This window comes from Rhinatrema bivittatum, chromosome 8, assembly GCF_901001135.1.
Source record: "Rhinatrema bivittatum chromosome 8, aRhiBiv1.1, whole genome shotgun sequence".
Taxonomy (NCBI): domain Eukaryota; kingdom Metazoa; phylum Chordata; class Amphibia; order Gymnophiona; family Rhinatrematidae; genus Rhinatrema; species Rhinatrema bivittatum.
The window spans coordinates 12,984,723-13,006,431 of record NC_042622.1 but is presented as its reverse complement, the minus strand read 5'-3'; the positions used below and the strand labels follow the sequence as shown (position 1 = coordinate 13,006,431).

General features: G+C 48.7%; 1 long non-coding RNA gene across 2 annotated transcripts in view; it reads left to right on the top strand.

The window, feature by feature from the left end:
• LOC115097249 overlaps window positions 1-15,823 on the top strand; it is a 42,238-nt gene extending 26,415 nt beyond the window's left edge. The window contains exon 3 of one of the 2 annotated variants that reach the window (XR_003858246.1): window positions 14,410-15,823. This is a non-coding gene — a long non-coding RNA (uncharacterized LOC115097249). Of the gene's footprint in view, window positions 1-12,565; window positions 13,616-14,409 lie in introns of those variants that run through there. The other variant, XR_003858245.1, reaches the window with a different exon arrangement.
• The last annotated feature ends 5,886 nt before the right edge of the window (window positions 15,824-21,709 follow it).

The following is a 21,709-nucleotide window of genomic DNA, read 5'->3' as shown; positions in this document are numbered from 1 at the left end:
CTGCCCCCTCCCCAAAAAAACGCTACTTCTCCCAATAGCTGAGCCCGTCTTGTTTTCCTTTACATTGTTATGTCCTGCCTTCTTTCCATTCTTCTCTGTGTCTTCTCCCCTTAAATGCAAGATTGCGCCCCATTCCTGTAAAGTGAAAAGGCCTGGCATTGCTTCTTATTAGCTTACGTTTTGAAAGTCTGGAGCTGCGCCCGCTCGACTCGCCCAGATGTGCAAGGCAGAAGCTAAAATCCTCAGGCAAGCTGCTTCCCCTGTGGGTCTCCGGTCTCTCGCGCTTACAGTGCGGAAGAAAAGTATCAGTAGTTTTTACGAATGATGCTAGAGCACAGAAAAAACTAATTTTCCAAAACGGAAATCTCCCGGCAGAATTCGCAGGTGATGATAGGGAAACGATTTAAAAAAAAAAATGCAGCTAAGAAATTGGTTTCAAATATTCTGCACAGAGATTTTGCAAAGCTGAGTTGAAACCATTAATAAAGACATCACTGAGAATTATGCTGATACAGCTTTGTAAGTTAACGTGTAAAGCTGTGCCAACTGTCAGCCCGATCCAGTAAAGTCCGTGGGAGAGCGGACTAACGCCCGCTCTCCCGGCGCGCGCACCAGCCCCTCGCCGGTGCGAGCGATCCAGTATTTAAATTAGGCGACGCGGTGCAAACGAGGAAAAGGAGGCGCTAGGGACACTAGCGCGTCCCTAGCGCCTCCTTTTGGCCTGGAGCGGCGTCTGTCAGCGGGTTTGACAGCCGACGCTCAATTTTGCCGGCGTCGGTTCTCGAGCCCGCTGACAGCCACGGGCTCGGAAACCGGACGCCGGCAAAATTGAGCGTCCGGTTTTCGGCCCGACAGCCGTGGGCCGAATTCAAAAATTTTTTTTTTTTTTTTTTACTTTTTTTTACTTTTGGGGACCTCCGACTTAATATCGCTAAGATATTAAGTCGGAGGGTGCACAGAAAAGCAGTTTTTACTGCTTTTCTGTGCACTTCCCTGGCGCCGGAAGAAATTAGCGCCGACCTTTGGGCGGCGCTAATTTCTTAGAGTAAAATGTGCGGCTTGGCTGCACATTTTACTTACTGGATCGCTAGGGAATACCTAATAGCGCCCTCAACATGCATTTGCATGTTGAGGGCGCTATTAGGTGCCGCGGGTGGGCCGCGTGTTTTCCTCCCCTTACTGAATAAGGGGTAAGGGAAAACACGCGTCCAGAGCAGGCTGACAGTGCGCTCCAACGGAGCACACTTTACTGGATCGACCTGTTAGTAAATGATTTCTAACCTAAGAGGCTGCTTCCATTTCATGTTTTAGAGTGAAATTAGGACTGGTGAAAGCTGCCATGCAAAGGGGACAGAGCAGGCCTGGGCATCCTCAGATCAAACTCCAGCTCACCTTGAATTTGTCAGCAAAATTAGATCCTTCCCCCCCCCCCCCCTCCCCCGTCTACTGGGGGAAAGCCTGGAGGATCAAGAGGAGAATCTGAAGTGGAGCCACAAAAGTTCAGAAGAATCCAAAACCGATTCCCCAAAAATATCAGATGCAATCCGTCTCAGGTTTTCCTGACAGCTGAAGCCAATTTGCATAGGTTTGATGTAGAGATGTGAATCGTGTCCTCGATCGTCTTAACGATCGATTTCGGCTGGGAGGGGGAGGGAATCGTATTGTTGCCGTTTGGGGGGGTAAAATATCGTGAAAAATCGAAAAAAACGTAAAATCGCAAAACCGGCACATTAAAACCCCCTAAAACCCACCCCCGACCCTTTAAATTAAATCCCCCCCCCTCCCGAACCCCCCCCCCAAATGACTTAAATAACCTTCGGGTCCAGCGGCGGTCCGGAACGGCAGCGGTCCGGAACGGGCTCCTGCTACTGAATCTTGTTGTCTTCAGCCGGCGCCATTTTCCAAAATGGCGCCGGCAGGAGATCGACTGCAGGAGGTCGTTCAGCGAGGCGCCGGAACCCTCGCTGAACGACCTCCTGCAGTCGATCTCCTGCCGGCGCCATTTTCCGTACGAAAACGATTCACGGCGGGAAATCGCTCCCTGACCCCCGCTGGACCTCCAGGAACTTTTGGTCAGCTTGGGGGGGGCCTCCTGACCCCCACAAGACTTGCCAAAAGTCCAGCGGGGGTCCGGAAGGACCTCCTGCCGTCCAATCGTGTTCGTCTATGGCCGCCGCCATTTTTCGGCGCCATTTTGGAAAATGGCGCCGGCTGAAGACAACAAGATTCAGTAGCAGGAGCCCGTTCCGGACCGCTGCCGTTCCGGACCGCCGCTGGACCCGCAGGTTATTTAAGTCATTTGGGGGGGGGTTCGGGAGGGTGGGGGATTTAATTTAAAGGGTCGGGGGTGGGTTTTAGGGGGTTTTAGTGTGCCGGCTCACGATTCTAACGATTTATAACGATAAATCGTTAGAATCTCTATTGTATTGTGTTCCATAACGGTTTAAGACGATATTAAAATTATCGGACGATAATTTTAATCGTCCTAAAACGATTCACATCCCTAGTTTGATGCAGAATCTGAAAATGTTGCTCAAGGCTGCTGCAATCTACAAAGCTAAATGGAGAATCAGGAAATGGTATGATTTTTTTTTTTTTTTTTAAGTTTCACTGGAAATCCATGCATTTTCAATTGATGCTTTTGACACTCTGCCACTGCTAGTGATTAAATCTAGCAACTTATTTTCACTGAAATTCTAGCTCGCATTCAGGATGGTCCCCAGAGTGCGGTTAAGTCGAGGGAGCTAAGTCACATATTTATTTGGTTATTAAGTTAGGCAGCTATCCTGGGGCACAAGGATCCCAGGCTTAAATCTAGGTGGCTCACTTTTTTTTTTCTTTTTTTATAGCCTTAGGCTGTGACTGAAATGTGCTCTAACTTGGTTGGCTAGAACATAGAGAAGCTGGCACTTAAAACTGATTTGAAAATCAGTCCCCAACCCCCTGCTCAGCCACAGCCTCATCACCCCACCCTGGTAGTCAATGCCCCTAGGATCCTTCAGGCCCTGTATTTATTTGTAAGATTACACAGCTCTAGGTGGCTTACAGAAATCAAAAACCATTTATAACACTGATATCAGAGGGGCCAACCCAATTCTGCAGAATCTGGAGAGCGCGCAGAGCAGAAGCTGACAAACCCAACAAATAATGAGCTGCAGTGGTCTAGAATTGGCAGGATTAATGCCCGGACCACAGATCGAAATTCAGAGTGGCTAGGCAGAGATTTTAAAGCTCGCAGCAATAACAGCTTATAATAACCTGATTTGACTACGGCACCTATAACTTCTTACCGAGGATGACTCCCATCGCATGTATCGCAATGGGAATCCCCAGCTTCTCGAAAAGAAAACGTGAGAGAATACTAACATTATTTAACACTCCTCAAAACAACCACTTCGGATTTTTTTCCAGTTCGATATCAGCATGTTATGAGCCATCTGACGTTTTACAGCAGAAAGTCGGAGATGGTTTCGAAAGGAGCAGACCATAATGACAAAATGGGGACCAAGAATTTTATATGGCCCGCATATAATTTGTTTCCAGAACAGAGCCCACCCAAGAGCCTGCATATTGGGTAGATATTAAACCCAGCAAACAAGGCCAACCCCTGAGGGATAGCGGTCATTAGCATCCGCCATGCTGAGTGACGGAAAATCTTGTGAGCCTTGTTCGTTCGCAGATAAATAAGGTGCAAACCATTCAAGGAATACCCCAGATATATTTATTTATTTATTTAACACTTTTTTTTATACTGACATTCATGACAAGTCATATCACGTCTGTTTACATCGAACATTAGAAGAAAAGAAAAGAAATTACATTTAACAGGGAGTAATAACTTGGCTGGAGTACAGGAGATCGCTTATAAGAAAGCAGCCTAAAGCTGAACTACCTTGCAGAGGGAGGAGCCGAGAACTGAACTAGGTTAACAAGAGAATGAGAGTGAAGATTAAACCAGAACAACTTATATCTAATGTTACTTATTCTATGGTATCAGGGGTGAGGGAGGGAGGGACGTAGGGAGGGAGGGGAAGGAATAGCCACAAGGAGAAACTTGGGCGCAGTTGCAGCAGTGAGAAAAACCTGCTGTTTTTTAAGGAAACGCTTGTTTAAAAAGCCAAGTCTTGAGTTTTGTTTTTTTTGAAGGTCAGTGGGCATTGTTCTTGGCGTAGATCTGGAGGTAAAGCGTTCCATTGAGAGGGTCCAGCTGTGGAAAAGGCACGTTTCCTGATGGTAGAGTGTGAGGAGGACTTGGTAGGAGGAGCGTGAAGGGTGTCTTTGTACGCTGCTCTAACTGGTCTGGTGGAGGAGAAGAGGGATGGCTAGCACCAGAGATGAATGCTTGTAGATGGTCTTGTGTATAATGGTGAGGGCTTTGTGAAGGATTCTGAAGTTAATGGGAAGCCAGTGTAGATTCTTTAGGATGGGTATGATGTGGTCTCCTCGATTGGTGTTGGTTAGAATCCTTGAGGCGGCGTTTTGAAGCATCTGTAGCTGTCTGGTGGTAGTAGCGGGGAGGCCTAGTAGTAGGGATATTCCTTGAAGGAATATACCACATTTCTTCAAGGAATACAAAAGTATTTGGTGCTTAAGAGTATCAAATGCAGCTGAAATGCACAATAAAACGACTACAAAACCGTCACTGCAGTCAAAGCCTCACCTGAAGACGCCAAGGCTTGACTTCAGGGTTCGGAGATTTTTCTAAAACCGGTCGAGGAGCTGATGGTCCTGAATAAAATCATCCAACTGTTGCAAAACCGAACTCTCTCAGATCAGGTGGATCCATCCCAGCATTTTTTTTTTAGCAGTGGTTGAACTGAGAGCAAACTTCCCTTCCATTAATGATAAATTCCCAATTTTGGCCACAGTTGGTGAAATCACCTCTTCATTATAAAGGGTGTGAGAAGGATTTAAAAGGACATGAAGATGAGTTCACAGAGGGTGGGGATTTGGGTAATTTTAGCCTGGGACATTAGTTGGAAGTGATCCCATTTTACATCGAGAGACTCAGGGCAGGAGGTTGCAAGAATCAGCAGCAGGGGCAGGAGGTTGCAAGAATCAGCAGCAGGGAAGAAGGTTTTAGGTTTGTTAGGAGGTGGGAACATTCAGGGGAAGGGAGAGCCTTTTCTAATTGGATGGGCTCCACCTTAACCAGAATGAAACCAAACTACTTCAACTAACATTGCTAGCAACAGTAACATGGAATAGACTTAGTTTTTGGGTACATACCAGGTTCTTATGGCCTGGTTTGGCCTCTGTTGGAAACAGGATGCTGGGCTTGATGGACACTTGGTCTGACCCAGTATGGCATGTTCTTATGTTCTTATGTTCTTAACTGGCAGGAAATGTCGTGCAGATGTCAGAAGATTTTCTTTGTGAAATGATTCATGAAGTCATCACAAAGAAAAGAATCAGAGTTTCTTAACGTCAGACAAGATAGCTGAACCAGGATTGGCCACTGCTGCAAACAGGAAGCTGGGCTTGATGGACCCGTGGTCTGACCCAGTAGGGCATGATTTTATGTTCGGGTATCACAGTTAGATTCTTTATAGTAACTTTAATGAGAAAAATGCTTTTTCCAATGCATCACTCACTTTCCTGTATTTACCAAGCTGTTCTCTAGACATACAAAGAGCTTCTGGAGTTTGCCGTGCCTTTTGGAGATGCAGCTTAAACCATTTTGCATACTTGGTACAGCTTGTTTGATGGGCCTTCACAGGGGCCATATCATCAAGCACCTTGGTGATAATCGTATCCCACTCGTTAAATGCTGTTTCAATATTCTGTGTATCGAAATTAGCCAAAGCAGGTGCGAATGTCTCTTTAAGCTGCTTCACATCAGTATGTACCCCCCTTTTTTTTTTTATAGGATTGCCTTAAAATAATTTAATTCATGGCATTTCTTGAATCAGGATTAAAAAAAAAAAAGTCAACAGATAATGGTCTGACCACACTTTCCACATGATTGTCAGTCTGTCTTCCTTCCTAATGCTGAAAGATTCTGAAAGATGCAATCAGGAGTCAGCCCATGCTTATGGGTATCCTCCCCACCCAAGATGCATCCTATTATCCAAAAACTGCTCTCTGTGAGGTGCCAGAGAGGACACAGCCACATGCAAATTGAAATCACCTAGGCTCAGCATATTATTTAGATCAGCCATTCACTCCACAAGAATTTAAAAAATAGAACAATGTAATGATAGCAAACTCAGGGGACAATAAACCAGACAAATACTGAATACAGAACCAGAATTTTATAAGGTGATCCTGCACCAAGTCACTCAACTGATATTATATAAGCTTACAATTTAACTTTGCCTTCCATGTGCTGGACTGCTAATTTCTGGAATTTGATTTTCTTTCTTTTCTTGGAGTTTATAAGATTATTTTAATACTTCCATGTCCTGAGGATAATTTTAGGTGCACACACGACTACAGCATCTCTGAAAAATCTGAACAGAGGGCAAATATTTCTCTCTTTCCTTAGCTTAACAAACCACGGATGTTAAAACTGCAAAATATGTGCCACAGACTCAAGTCCACAAGCTAGGGCATTAAGGAACAGCCTTGACGAAATTACCTAAAATTCTGTGCGTGAGGATGGGGGCAGGGATTATTCAATCACCAACTGCTTTTGGAGAAGGACATCTCCCAGGTGGTAGAGGAAATGGAGAGGTGGAGCTTTCTCTCTGTGCTGGGATGGAGTGGAGACTTCCGTATTCCCCATTGAGTGCGTATCCCTTCCGATGCCAGCTTTGGGCTTTGCTATCTCTTTGTCCATCACTGGTTGCTTCCAGCAAGCAGGAATTACGATAAGAAGCCCTGATAAAAAATCCAGGGCACAGCGCTCTTTCCAACACATTCTTATCTTTTCAGAACAATAACGGCTTATGACATTTTCCCTTTAAATCCTTCCTCTCTTGAAAAAAGGAACCCAATTCCCCCTGTTTAATCTCTCGAGGCAGCAGAATATCAAACCTGTCCCTTTCCTAACGTGACGGCTCTGCCTTTTGGCCGCGTCTTCAGACAAGTTTGGAATAAAAGGCCAGGGCTGACGCCATCCCACATCACGTGGCTCTCATTGTGGTCAGCACCGCAGTCCCCCCACACCCAATTCACTCACAGTAAGGATGGTGGCAGGGTCCAGATGCAAAACGTTTTTCACAATTTTTTTATTACAACCAAATACCTTCCCGGGAATGAGAGTGAGAAAAACTCTTTGTGGTTATTTTTTAAATGAAGTAACTGTCACCTGCACTATTTGATTTGTATTCTTTGCATTGTACTGCTGCTCACTCCCATTTCCAGAGAGTGAAAATTCAGTGCCCTCCTCCTCCAAGTGCCACTACCTGAGAAAGCCACTTAACGTGACAGATTCTCTCTCTTTACGGTGGTAACCCGCAATAGCAGGGAGTTATAGAGGGGTGAATGTTCAGGGCTAGAGCATGTGTCTCTACTGGGCACATGGTAACGTGCCCAGATCGATAAATGGTTGAGTTCATACACGTTTGAAACGTGGCAGCGATGATTAAGGCTTACGAGTAGAGAAGGCTGAATCCTTGAAGATTCTTTCTGTAGTTTGACAAGACACACGCAGTGCAGTACAGATAAGATGCACACGGGACAGTCCATACCCCATGTAGCTTACAATCCGGTTGCTACTGCTCACAAGTTTCCACCTTTTCTTGGTCAGGTACAGGAAGTGAGAGAAAGAGAAGCAGCCTTCACACTGCTGAGGTGCTCTGCTCTGTCCCTCTGGGTCTTTGAGAAGGTCATTCTCGCAGTTTCTCTACTGCCCGAATGAGACGTTAAGGAAGCGTCAGGACTTGAGAGGCAGAATGGAGCGGAACCCCTGTGGCAGCCTAAATCAGAGGGATTTCCCCATGTAAATCTGAAATAGCAGTACAGGAGGAGAAGGGGGAAAGAGGAAATAAGCTTAACTCTTGGGTCTGAAAGCATTAGCATGGAACAGATCCTAGGAGCCTGGATCTCTTGAGTGAGCCTCGAATGGCCGAGAGAGGAGCGCGAGACCCGCAGTGGACATCCTACTCCCCATGAGGAAAATGCTTTGCTAAAGCTGGTAAAATGGAACCAAATCAACTGTTGAATGGATTTGGTCCCCTTCAACCAGCTGTAGCTGTGCATTGGTCACTCTGATGAACCAAGACAAGGGAGGCAGCAGAAGACAAATGGCCGCCCTTGGTCAGCTGGCATGTGAAGATCCATCGCCCATCCAGCGTGCGCTTCAGTCAGTTCTGTGTTATCAAGATGACCATTCAGGACAGATAATCTCATTTTTCCATGGGGGGTGGAGGGGAGTGGCAGTAGAGCTTATGATTCAGGATTGTATAATTTAATTACAAAGTATCCGCATTTCAATATCTATTTGTAAAGCATGGGATGTATATGGTGGCTCTGTTTTGTAAAGAAATAAAATGTTTATAAAAATCTTTATATTTGTGAGCCGAACTGTTTGAACAATTTAATGGTGAATGATAATTGTATATAAAAAAAAAAACAAACCCTGTTAAATTCTGAAATCAGGCACGGTGGGATTTTCTTTCCTGGGCTGTAGCATGGAACATGGAATTCACTCTGTCAGTTCAGAGACGCTTCCCGCTTTCACCTCATCCTAACCTGAATACTGTATGCATCTGGGGCCTGAGAAAAATGTAGCCTAAAAGTGAAAAGGAATACAAACAATATCTGTGTTTCTCTTTCCTTCTCGTTGCAATATACCAGACATGCGTGCATTGTTAGTTCACTGTAGGGAGTCAAGAATACACCCAGGCAATGGCCATAATTGTGATATCTTACCCTGTGCTTTGTGGGAGAAGGGACACATTCTTCTACTTACCTGCCTCTTGTGATTACAGATCACCAGACTCACTGATTGTTTTCCACATTCTTAAAAATAAATTCTCCAGAAAGTGGGTTTACTATCATAAATTTACCATTTAAATTGCAATGGATCTGTGAGGATGGCTGACTGAGCAAAGGTCTTGTGGACTGGAACAGGACCCACGCTGGCTGCAGCCTTTTCTCATGCAATGTCATTAACCTAAACAGCACATCGACATCCCGGTAGACTGCCCACCTTTGCAGTGCACTCACAGCTGGTCCCAGAGAGGGTCAGGAGCTCTTACTGCTGGAGACGCAGGGGCCTCCTGATCCCAGCTGGGCTCTGCCTCTTAACCTGACCAGCAGGCTCCCACCCACAGACCTCTCTCTGCCTCTCTGGGATTTAAAGTGGCCCAGGTGTCTAGCCTGGTCCCGCACAGGTTCAGGAGGGGTAGTCTGGTCAATACTTCACAGAATCTCAGAGCAGACTTTTCCATTTGGAAAATGATACGTCCATTAAAATAATCCAAATATCCCAGAATTATATTGCTTGACACCATTCTGGAGTAGTGATGTAAACGTCTCTGAAAGAGGTGCACAAACCAAACGCAGTTCTGTGGATTAGTCCAGAGACCCTCTTTTAATGCGAGTGTTCAGCATGGATCTCCTTGGATTGGCAGATTCTTATCAGACCTCCCTGAGATCCATGCAGAAAACTTCGATAGACATTCCCAGCAGACCTCGCAGAGAGCCACAGATGTCGCCAAATTGAAATCCGCCTGGTTTGAATTAAACTTTTGAAAGTTTGCTTAATTTTATCTGGGTGCCTACAACTTTTTTTTTTTTTGAAACGTTTCCGTGAAGGAGAGGGACTGCTCTGTATCCTGAAATATAAAATATTTGATAATGCCAGAGGCTCCAAACGAGAGAGGCATTTTCTGCAGCTTCTCTTTTTAAGGTGACTTTATTGTTTAAAATAAAACATGACTAGAAGTGTAATATTCAGCCTGTTTATAATGAGCCGTGATGCTATACTAATTAAAGGACGCCCCCCTCTGATTCTCATGTAATAATGTTATCTTTTCTAACGTCATTGTAAATCCATAGAACCACTGTGCTTCAATACCAGTGGTCATTTACCGCACATACTGTATTTCTTAAGCAACGAATGCAGACGTCTGGTGTAAAAATTGTCAGAGGAATCGAAAGAGCTTTGAGTTCTGAGGGCAGAGCATCCACTTCCAGACCTTATTTATTTATTTATTTATTGATTGATTGATTGATTGATTGATTGATTGTTATACCGAGTTTCATGACAGGCATCACATCAACCCGGTTTACAATTAACAGAGTGTGTAAAGCATAACATAACTTAAACAATGTTCTCAATAAGAACCTTGAACTTTAAATACAGTGAATCAAATAAAGGATGTGAGAAAGTTACAAAAAATCAGGGAAATCAACTTGGAACTGGAAAAGGGGAGAGATTGTACAGAGCAATATTTACATTTTGGCCTATTAATGTAATAGAGTAGCAAAGTGATTAAATAAGAATATGTGAGTAACTGTGGCGGTGCATCACTATGAGACGGTACATAAATAACCAGATGCATAAATACGATAATGGTATGATAAAAGCTCAGAAGGTATTGATGAGCTTAAAGGCACCTTAAAGGCACTCTTTACTTCACTTGTGGAACGTACGCACCATCGGCTGCAACAAACCAAGAATCGTTGCCCAGTATCATCCCCTCCTATGGCAGTGATAGTTCAATAAAACAAACCCTCTCTTTGTGAATGCCTGGTAGATTGCTATAAACTAAGCGGTGGTGACACTGTCAGTTGTGTGCAAATGCGTAGCCACCCCTGGTGAAATGCTCTGTTTTAATGAATCACTAACAGAACTGACGCTGACAAACACGAGATCTTTCTGTAGTTTTTAATGCTAAATTGTTATTCATTTGCTGATTTTGACAGGCTGAAAACAAAACAGTGAATATGGCACGTGCAGAAACTGGACATCCTTCCAGCTTATTATTGCTCCTTTTTTAAACTTGTTATTAAGGCCAAAAAAAGTCCATCAAGCCCAGGATCCTGTTTCCAGCAGTGGCCAATCCAGGTCACAAGTACCTGGCAGGATCCCAAGGGTTAGAGAGAGTCCATGCTGCTTATCCCAGGAATAGGTAGTGATTTTCTTCAAGTCTACCCTGTTAATATCCGACTATGGCCTATTCTTTCAGGAATTTGCCCAAACTTTTTTATAACTCAGCTGTGCTAACTACCTTTACCATATCTTCCAGCAATGAATTCCAGAGTTTAATTGTGCGCTGAGAGAAAAATAAATTTCTCCGATTTGTTTTACGTTTTACCAGTGTCCCCTTGTCTTTTTATTGTTTGACAGAGTGAGCAACTGATTCGCATTTACTCATTCCACTCCACTCATATCTTTATAGATCTCTATCAAATTTCCTTCAGCCGCCTCTTCTACAAGCTGAAGAGCGTTAACCGTTCCATAGCCATTCCCTTTAGCATTTGGGTCACCCTTCTCTGTACACTTTCCAGTTCCACTGTACCTGTTTTTAGATTTATGCATTTTAAATACCGTCATTCCTAGAGAAGATCACGACGGTTTACAAAAGCGATATGCATATTATAGGTTAGCACAACATCTAAAACATGTTTACTAGAGGGCTAGGAAAGTCATTTGTGATTATATATAATTTCTATTTCAATAGTCTTCACATATTAGTCATAGCGTTGTCATAATACACTGTACATCGCTCAATGCTTATAGTCTTATAGTTTTCTGCATATTGATATTTTATGTGGCAACCAGAAATGCACATCGTATTCTAGATGGAGTTGACCCGTGGAGTGATACAGATATATTATGATATTTTCCATTTTATTCTCCACTCCCTTCCTAATAATTCCTAAAATTCTGTTTCCTTTTTTGACCACTGCCACACACTGAGCCGAGGATTTCAATGTATTGTCCACAATGATGCCTAAATTATTTTTCTGGGTGGTGATTCCAAATATGGAACCTAACATTGCGTAACTACAGTTTGATTTCTTTTCCCTATGTGCATCATTTTGCACTTGTCCACATTAAATTTCATCTGCCATGTGGATGCCCAGTCTCCCAGTCTCATACTGTTCTGCAATTTCTCGCAATCCGCTTGTGAATGAACAACTTGGAATAATGTTGCGTTATCTGCAAATTTGATCACCTTACTCATTGTTCCCATTTCTAGATCATTTATAAATTCACTAAAAAGCATGGTGAAATTAATTGAAACTTGGAGAGGTGGGGAGGGTGGGGTTAGAGGTATCTTAGGGGACGGAAAGGACACGATTGTGATAGGTTACAAATTACTAGTAAAAGCTCTGCAATTTCATTTTTCAGTTCTTTCAGAACTGATCCAGGTGATTGCTACTTTTTAGTTTGTCAGTTCGCCCTATTACATCTTCCAGGATCACTGTAATTTTGTTTCAATTCCTCTGAATCATCACCATTGAATACCGTTTCCAGCATGGGCATCTCTCCAACATAGTTCTCAGTAAACACTGAAGCAAATAATTGAGTGTTACTGCTATGACCTTATCTTCCCTAATTGCCCCTTTGACACATTAGGCCTTGAGTTTTGTGAAAAACAAAGGCTTTAACCCTTCTAAGCTCTCAGGTTGTGATTGTTGTTCTGCCTACTTTCAACAACTATAGGGTCTTCAAAGCACCTGCGTGAGCATTTGAACAAGAAGATAATTCACTCTTAACAAAGCAGGGGAAGGTTATAAAAAAAAAATCTCCGAACACTTCTAGCAAGTCATGTTAACTGTGAGAATCATGGTTAAGAAATGGAAGTTACATGTAACTGTTGAAGTCAAGGCAAGATTTAGAAGACCAAGACAAATCTCTGATAGAACTGCCCAGAGTTGCACAACAGAAACTCCCAGATCACTGCAAATGACCTGCTGAAACGTTTGCCTGTCACTAGAGTTGTCCACAGTATAGCATTGCTTACTCAACAATGTTCTACATGGGACAATTATCGAAGGAAACCTTTCTACAACCTCATCACAAAAGTCATCATCTAAAGGATGCAAAATGAAAAATTGATAAGCCTGAATCATTTTAAAACCTATCCTAGAAGTTAATGTTCCACAGTCAAATGGAAGCTGAAAAGAGACTGGATATTTCAGCAAGAAGACAATCAAAAATACACCTCAAAGCCAAGCACAAAACTCTTACAGGAAAGAAAGAGGAAGTTCTGGAACGACCTTCACAGACTTGAATGTTATTGGAAATCTGTGGGGGGTGCACAAGAGACCCGAGAATACATCTGAGCTTTAAGGCCATACAAGGGAGAGCTGGAAAAGCAAGACTAGACGGACTTTTAGCTGCCCTACAGGAAGCTGAGGTTTCTGCCCAAAGAGCTGTTACTGACTGCAAGGATGCCCAAACTTCTGACACGCCATATTCCCTTTTTTATTATTTTCAATCTGTTAAAAATCATCAACTAGTCTTTTTGCATTACAAATGGAAGAAAAAGGTCATGTTTAGCTTGTACTATGTAGACATTGCGTCAGCTTCTGTTCCCTTACAGATTCATTGAAACATACAGTTTTAAATGTTTGCATCCAACTTACGCGCGTTTTTGACGCGCTAGCTTTACCTCTTATTCAGTAAGGGGTAATAGCGCGTTGAAAACGCGCGTCCAAACCCCCCCCCCCTCGAAACTAATAGCGCCTGCAACATGCAAATGCATGTTGATGGCCCTATTAGTTATTCCCGCATGATTCAGAAAGTAAAATGTACAGCCAAGCCGCACATTTTACTTTCAGAAATTAGCGCCTACCCAAAGGTCGGCGCTAATTTCTCTTGGCACTGGGAAAGTGCACAGAAAGTAGTAAAAATTGCTTTTCTGTACACCCCTCCGACTTAATATCATAGCGAACCTATAGCGATATTAAGTCAGAGGTCCCAAAAGTAAAAAATAATTAAAATAAAAAAATTTAAAATCAGCCCGCGGCTCGTGGGTTGAAAACCAGATGCTCAATTTGCCGGCTTCCGGTTTCCGAACCCGTGGCTGTCAAAAAGGAGGCGCTAGGGACGCGCTAGTGTCCCTAGCGCCTCCTTTACCGCGGGGCCCTAATTAGCATAATTTTATTTACTGTAGCGTGCACACAGGACACTGGCCTCTACCGCGTGTCCTTTCTGTATCGGCCTGTTATATGAGTAAGAGTTTGCACACCTAGCCAAAGTACAGCGTTCCTCCAAACAAGCCAAGCCATTCATCTCCTAAATTTCAAGCAAGAGTAAGTCAGGCAAATTCAGTAACTGTGTGCATGCATCACATCTCTTAGCAGAGCTATACACACACATTCAGGGGGTATAGTGAAACAGGACACATCTTCGCATGGAGCGTAGACTGCTGCCCATTTGTGTGTGTAGGGCTGAAGGGGGCAGGGGAGTGTTTAGCTAGGACGATATATTTCTAGCTACCAGAACTCTAGCTAAATTAATGCACATGCACACATATATGTATTTAATTTAGTTGTTTAAAGGTGCTACTTTCTTGCCCTCTGATGACAGAGCAAATGGAGAAGTTCTAGAAACAGGCTTGGAGAACATCGTGCAGGTTGGATGGAGGATGTCTGATTCTCCTGTTTGCAGTGATTTTGGGGATCTTATTCTCTCGTGGAATTCTGGGACGATCAAACCGCAGCTGCAGGAGTGCCCATGCAGCCACCAGTGAGGCCTGGCTGCACACGAAAGTTTATCAAGGGGAAAGGACAGGGGAGCACAGCCAGGTAAACTGAGGGGTAGTCCAAGGTCACGCAGACAGTCCATGATCTAAGGATTTGAACTTCCACTGCACATCACAGATCCAGGCATACCTGCTTTCTATATCATGATGTGATGGTGACTGGAAGGCTTCTCAAACGGTAAATACAATATCAGTTTCTGGATACCCGAGTACTGATGTTAAGCTCCCATTTAATACTGCACATTCCACAGGACAAGTCAGACGGGCTCGACTTTATTATTTCATTATTTCTTTCACTTCAGGAATTGATCCTCTACCGGGACACATGAAAGCGACCTGTTTTTGTGGCTGCTGGGAAAGAGGGATTAAGTATGTTTTCAGAATCTCATTGCAACTGCAAAGATTAATAATCCAGGGGTTCTCAACCCTAGGGGCACACCTAGTCAGGAAGATTTTCTCAGGCTCTCCACAATGAATATGCATGAGACAGATTTGCATACACTGCCTTCGCTGGATACAAATCTCATGCATATTCATTGTGGAGAGCCTAAAAACTCGACTGGTCAGGTGTGTACCGTGGACTGAGTTAAGGACCCCTGTAATAATATTCGACCTTATAATGCCCTGATGACTGCATTGGTACAGCAGGATTTCCCAACCCAATCTGCTGTACTGGTACTGGTCACCAGGCCCACAGCCAGTCACGTCCTCGGGATACCCCCACTGAATATGCAGGGACATTTCTATCGTTCATTGCCTGAGTGGCTGTAAATCACCAGGACAGATTTGAGAAGACCTTCCTCAAAGCCAGCGTTTGACAGAAGCACGAACCACTTGAGGTGCTTTATCCATAGTTTATACCAGCCACAAACGCCGCAGCACCTCTGGTCTGCTAAATTCGGATGTAGGTAACAAAAATGCACAGGAGAAAAGAAGTGAAGTGGTTTGGTAGCTTTGAACAGAAGGATGGGGGTGCTGGCAGGTGGGAAGATTGGGAGTGCATCTTGTTCTCTGTGGGGGTTATTTTGTTGTATTGTGTCTTGTTTTGGTTTTGTTTATTGGGTTTAGTTGTTAAGTTGTTGTGCTCTGTTGTATCGATGTATGTTGCATTTGCAATTTTCTGTGGAATTTTTGAAAATCGCTCTGGGTGCCCGTTTGTGATTGGGGAGGTGATTAAGAAATGTTTTAAATAAATCTCTTTGCTAGACAAACTGAATATCCCCTGTTACCTTTTGGCAGCATGAGAAAACATGCTCCAGATGTTTGTCCATGTCAGTGATTCAAGATTTCTGTAAGACGGAGAAGGCTGCACAAAGACTGCAAACCCAGCTCTCTAGGAGGTCTGACTGGAGTGGCAGCAAGGGGTGAAACCTGGGGCTTGATTTGTGTATCCCTCTGTCCACTCTCCTCTGAAGTCAGAGCAGGAAGCCCGGAGGAGCAGCTGCCCCTGTGAGCCTGTCCTCATGCCCTGATCCTTTCCACCTCTGGAACACTTTCTAATTCCCCTGCACTGTAACCACACGGCTATTAAAACTCTTCCTGACTGAAGACAATTAACATATTTAGAGATCTGTCACTGGGGGGAGCTGGAGGCATGGTAATAAAAAAACAAAAACAAACCACACACACCACACACAGAATGTAAAGGCATTGAAACGTTTCACCTGCCAGGTGTGGCAGTGCTGAGTCACAGCACATCTGGAATGCCAGGAAACTGGGGGGGAGGGAGGGGATCAGGAAACTTCACCGCATGAAGGCAACGCATCAACAACTGACAACAGTGGGCCATTACCCAAAGCTTCTGGGCCCATTAGACATTCCTATTATAGTCCAGAAGAGTGAAACGATTTCCAGCTGAACATTGCCATAGCTGACTCTAGCGGAGTGAGTGAAATGTCCCCTTGCTTCATCCCTCCAGCCATTCACAAACAAATGCACCGCAAATATTTTCATCTTTCGCTCTGCCCTCCTGGTTTACTTCATTTCACTGTCTAATTTCCAGTGTTCAGTGACTGCTCATCATGCCAATGCTATAGCACCGTAGATGTACACAGCCCTGTACAACACACACATGAGACAGTCCCTGCTTGGTAGAGCTTACAGTCTAGCAAAGACAAATGCACAGGGTGAAAGAGACTTGGGGGGGATTCATTACGGTGAAAACCAACAAGGCTGTGCTCGGGAATACAGGGGTAAGCTTTTCCTCTGGGGACTCAATCGTTCGTCAGAGAATAAGATCATGGACGGGGCCGGCGAGGAGCATTCCCTCCCAGGGTGCCGCCCAGGGCTACCATCAAATATCTACCCAGGTCATCCGTGGCCGGTTATAACTGATGGCAATGCTCCTCCTCCGCTGGCAGCTGCAAAGAAGCTGAGAAAAAAGTCTGAACCCCGAAGGAGGGGGAGGTTACCCCTTCTAACTGCTCTGCTCCCTCCTTGTATCGTGGAAAAGCTAAAGATGATGCATTGCTGCACGTGGGCATGCACTTCATTAAAGCTTTACCGTCCTGCTGGAGAAAGCCTTCCGTGATGAGACAAGCAAACCCACCTTTGTTCTCTTCACGGAGCCTTTTCCTGGCCCACTCCCCCCCTCTGGTGCTAGGAATCTCAGTTCACAGGAGGTGAGCCACGCTGGAGTTAGCCGCTCAGGGCTCGCACCCAGGCTGTGTCTCCTGGTGCTTGGAGTTAGCCGCTCAGGGCTCGCACCCAGGCTGTGCCTCCTGGTGCTTGGAGTTAGCCGCTCAGGGCTCGCACCCAGGCTGTGCCTCCTGGTGCTTGGAGTTAGCCGCTCAGGGCTCGCACCCAGGCTGTGCCTCCTGGTGCTTGGAGTTAGCCGCTCAGGGCTCGCACCCAGGCTGTGCCTCCTGGTGCTTGGAGTTAGCCGCTCAGGGCTCGCACCCAGGTTGTGCCTCCTGGTGCTTGGAGTTAGCCGCTCAGGGCTCGCACCCAGGCTGTGCCTCCTGGTGCTTGGAGTTAGCCGCTCAGGGCTCGCACCCAGGCTGTGCCTCCTGGTGCTTGGAGTTAGCCGCTCAGGGATCGCACCCAGGCTGTGTGCCTCCTGGTGCTTGGAGTTAGCCGCTCAGGGCTCGCACCCAGGCTGTGCCTCCTGGTGCTTGGGGTTAGCCGCTCAGGGCTCGCACCCAGGCTGTGCCTCCTGGTGCTTGGAGTTAGCCGCTCAGGGCTCGCACCCAGGCTGTGCCTCCTGGTGCTTGGAGTTAGCCGCTCAGGGCTCGCCCCCAGGCTGTGCCTCCTGGTGCTTGGAGTTAGCCGCTCAGGGATCGCACCCAGGCTTGTGCCTCCTGGTGCTTGGAGTTAGCCGCTCAGGGCTCGCACCCAGGCTGTGCCTCCTGGTGCTTGGAGTTAGCCGCTCAGGGCTCGCACCCAGGTTGTGCCTCCTGGTGCTTGGAGTTAGCCGCTCAGGGCTCGCACCCAGGCTGTGCCTCCTGGTGCTTGGAGTTAGCCGCTCAGGGATCGCACCCAGGCTGTGCCTCCTGGTGCTTGGAGTTAGCCGCTCAGGGCTCGCACCCAGGCTTGTGCCTCCTGGTGCTTGGAGTTAGCCGCTCAGGGCTCGCACCCAGGTTGTGCCTCCTGGTGCTTGGAGTTAGCCGCTCAGGGCTCGCACCCAGGTTGTGCCTCCTGGTGCTTGGAGTTAGCCGCTCAGGGCTCGCACCCAGGCTGTGCCTCCTGGTGCTTGGAGTTAGCCGCTCAGGGCTCGCACCCAGGCTGTGCCTCCTGGTGCTTGGAGTTAGCCGCTCAGGGCTCGCACCCAGGCTGTGCCTCCTGGTGCTTGGAGTTAGCCGCTCAGGGCTCGCCCCCAGGCTGTGCCTCCTGGTGCTTGGAGTTAGCCGCTCAGGGCTCGCACCCAGGTTGTGCCTCCTGGTGCTTGGAGTTAGCCGCTCAGGGAATCGCACCCAGGTTGTGCCTCCTGGTGCTTGGAGTTAGCCGCTCAGGGCTCGCACCCAGGTTGTGCCTCCTGGTGCTTGGAGTTAGCCGCTCAGGGCTCGCACCCAGGCTGTGCCTCCTGGTGCTTGGAGTTAGCCGCTCAGGGCTCGCACCCAGGTGTGCCTCCTGGTGCTTGGAGTTAGCCGCTCAGGGCTCGCACCCAGGTTGTGCCTCCTGGTGCTTGGAGTTAGCCGCTCAGGGCTCGCACCCAGGCTTGTGCCTCCTGGTGCTTGGAGTTAGCCGCTCAGGGCTCGCACCCAGGCTGTGCCTCCTGGTGCTTGGAGTTAGCCGCTCAGGGAATGCACCCAGGTTGTGCCTCCTGGTGCTTGGAGTTAGCCGCTCAGGGCTCGCACCCAGGTTGTGCCTCCTGGTGCTTGGAGTTAGCCGCTCAGGGCTCGCACCCAGGCTGTGCCTCCTGGTGCTTGGAGTTAGCCGCTCAGGGCTCGCACCCAGGCTGTGCCTCCTGGTGCTTGGAGTTAGCCGCTCAGGGAATGCACCCAGGCTGTGCCTCCTGGTGCTTGGAGTTAGCCGCTCAGGGCTCGCACCCAGGTTGTGCCTCCTGGTGCTTGGAGTTAGCCGCTCAGGGCTCGCCCCCAGGCTGTGCCTCCTGGTGCTTGGAGTTAGCCGCTCAGGGCTCGCACCCAGGCTGTGCCTCCTGGTGCTTGGAGTTAGCCGCTCAGGGCTCGCACCCAGGCTGTGCCTCCTGGTGCTTGGAGTTAGCCGCTCAGGGCTCGCACCCAGGCTGTGCCTCCTGGTGCTTGGAGTTAGCCGCTCAGGGCTCGCACCCAGGTTGTGCCTCCTGGTGCTTGGAGTTAGCCGCTCAGGGCTCGCACCCAGGCTGTGCCTCCTGGTGCTTGGAGTTAGCCGCTCAGGGCTCGCACCCAGGCTGTGCCTCCTGGTGCTTGGAGTTAGCCGCTCAGGGCTCGCACCCAGGCTGTGCCTCCTGGTGCTTGGAGTTAGCCGCTCAGGGCTCGCACCCAGGCTGTGCCTCCTGGTGCTTGGAGTTAGCCGCTCAGGGCTCGCACCCAGGCTTGTGCCTCCTGGTGCTTGGAGTTAGCCGCTCAGGGCTCGCACCCAGGCTGTGCCTCCTGGTGCTTGGAGTTAGCCGCTCAGGGACTCGCACCCAGGCTGTGCCTCCTGGTGCTTGGAGTTAGCCGCTCAGGGCTCGCACCCAGGCTGTGCCTCCTGGTGCTTGGAGTTAGCCGCTCAGGGCTCGCACCCAGGCTGTGCCTCCTGGTGCTTGGAGTTAGCCGCTCAGGGCTCGCACCCAGGCTGTGCCTCCTGGTGCTTGGAGTTAGCCGCTCAGGGCTCGCACCCAGGCTTGTGCCTCCTGGTGCTTGGAGTTAGCCGCTCAGGGATCGCACCCAGGCTGTGCCTCCTGGTGCTTGGAGTTAGCCGCTCAGGGAATCGCACCCAGGCTGTGCCTCCTGGTGCTTGGAGTTAGCCGCTCAGGGCTCGCACCCAGGTTGTGCCTCCTGGTGCTTGGAGTTAGCCGCTCAGGGCTCGCACCCAGGCTGTGCCTCCTGGTGCTTGGAGTTAGCCGCTCAGGGCTCGCACCCAGGCTTGTGCCTCCTGGTGCTTGGAGTTAGCCGCTCAGGGCTCGCACCCAGGTTGTGCCTCCTGGTGCTTGGAGTTAGCCGCTCAGGGCTCGCACCCAGGTTGTGCCTCCTGGTGCTTGGAGTTAGCCGCTCAGGGCTCGCACCCAGGCTGTGCCTCCTGGTGCTTGGAGTTAGCCGCTCAGGGCTCGCACCCAGGCTGTGCCTCCTGGTGCTTGGAGTTAGCCGCTCAGGGCTCGCACCCAGGCTGTGCCTCCTGGTGCTTGGAGTTAGCCGCTCAGGGCTCGCACCCAGGCTGTGCCTCCTGGTGCTTGGAGTTAGCCGCTCAGGGCTCGCACCCAGGCTGTGCCTCCTGGTGCTTGGAGTTAGCCGCTCAGGGCTCGCACCCAGGCTGTGCCTCCTGGTGCTTGGAGTTAGCCGCTCAGGGAACGCACCCAGGCTGTGCCTCCTGGTGCTTGGAGTTAGCCGCTCAGGGCTCGCACCCAGGCTGTGCCTCCTGGTGCTTGGAGTTAGCCGCTCAGGGCTCGCACCCAGGCTTGTGCCTCCTGGTGCTTGGAGTTAGCCGCTCAGGGAATCGCACCCAGGCTGTGCCTCCTGGTTGCTTGGAGTTAGCCGCTCAGGGCTCGCACCCAGGTTGTGCCTCCTGGTGCTTGGAGTTAGCCGCTCAGGGATCGCACCCAGGCTGTGCCTCCTGGTGCTTGGAGTTAGCCGCTCAGGGCTCGCACCCAGGTTGTGCCTCCTGGTGCTTGGAGTTAGCCGCTCAGGGCTCGCACCCAGGTTGTGCCTCCTGGTGCTTGGAGTTAGCCGCTCAGGGCATCGCACCCAGGCTGTGCCTCCTGGTGCTTGGAGTTAGCCGCTCAGGGCTCGCACCCAGGTTGTGCCTCCTGGTGCTTGGAGTTAGCCGCTCAGGGCTCGCACCCAGGCTGTGCCTCCTGGTGCTTGGAGTTAGCCGCTCAGGGCTCGCACCCAGGCTTGTGCCTCCTGGTGCTTGGAGTTAGCCGCTCAGGGCTCGCACCCAGGCTGTGCCTCCTGGTGCTTGGAGTTAGCCGCTCAGGGCTCGCACCCAGGTTGTGCCTCCTGGTGCTTGGAGTTAGCCGCTCAGGGCTCGCACCCAGGCTGTGCCTCCTGGTGCTTGGAGTTAGCCGCTCAGGGCTCGCACCCAGGTTGTGCCTCCTGGTGCTTGGAGTTAGCCGCTCAGGGCTCGCACCCAGGTTGTGCCTCCTGGTGCTTGGAGTTAGCCGCTCAGGGCTCGCACCCAGGCTGTGCCTCCTGGTGCTTGGAGTTAGCCGCTCAGGGCTCGCACCCAGGCTGTGCCTCCTGGTGCTTGGAGTTAGCCGCTTAGGGCTCGCCCCCAGGTTGTGCCTCCTGGTGCTTGGAGTTAGCCGCTCAGGGCTCGCACCCAGGCTGTGCCTCCTGGTGCTTGGAGTTAGCCGCTCAGGGCTCGCCCCCAGGTTGTGCCTCCTGGTGCTTGGAGTTAGCCGCTCAGGGCTCGCACCCAGGCTGTGCCTCCTGGTGCTTGGAGTTAGCCGCTCAGGGCTCGCCCCAGGCTGTGCCTCCTGGTGCTTGGAGTTAGCCGCTCAGGGCTCGCACCCAGGCTGT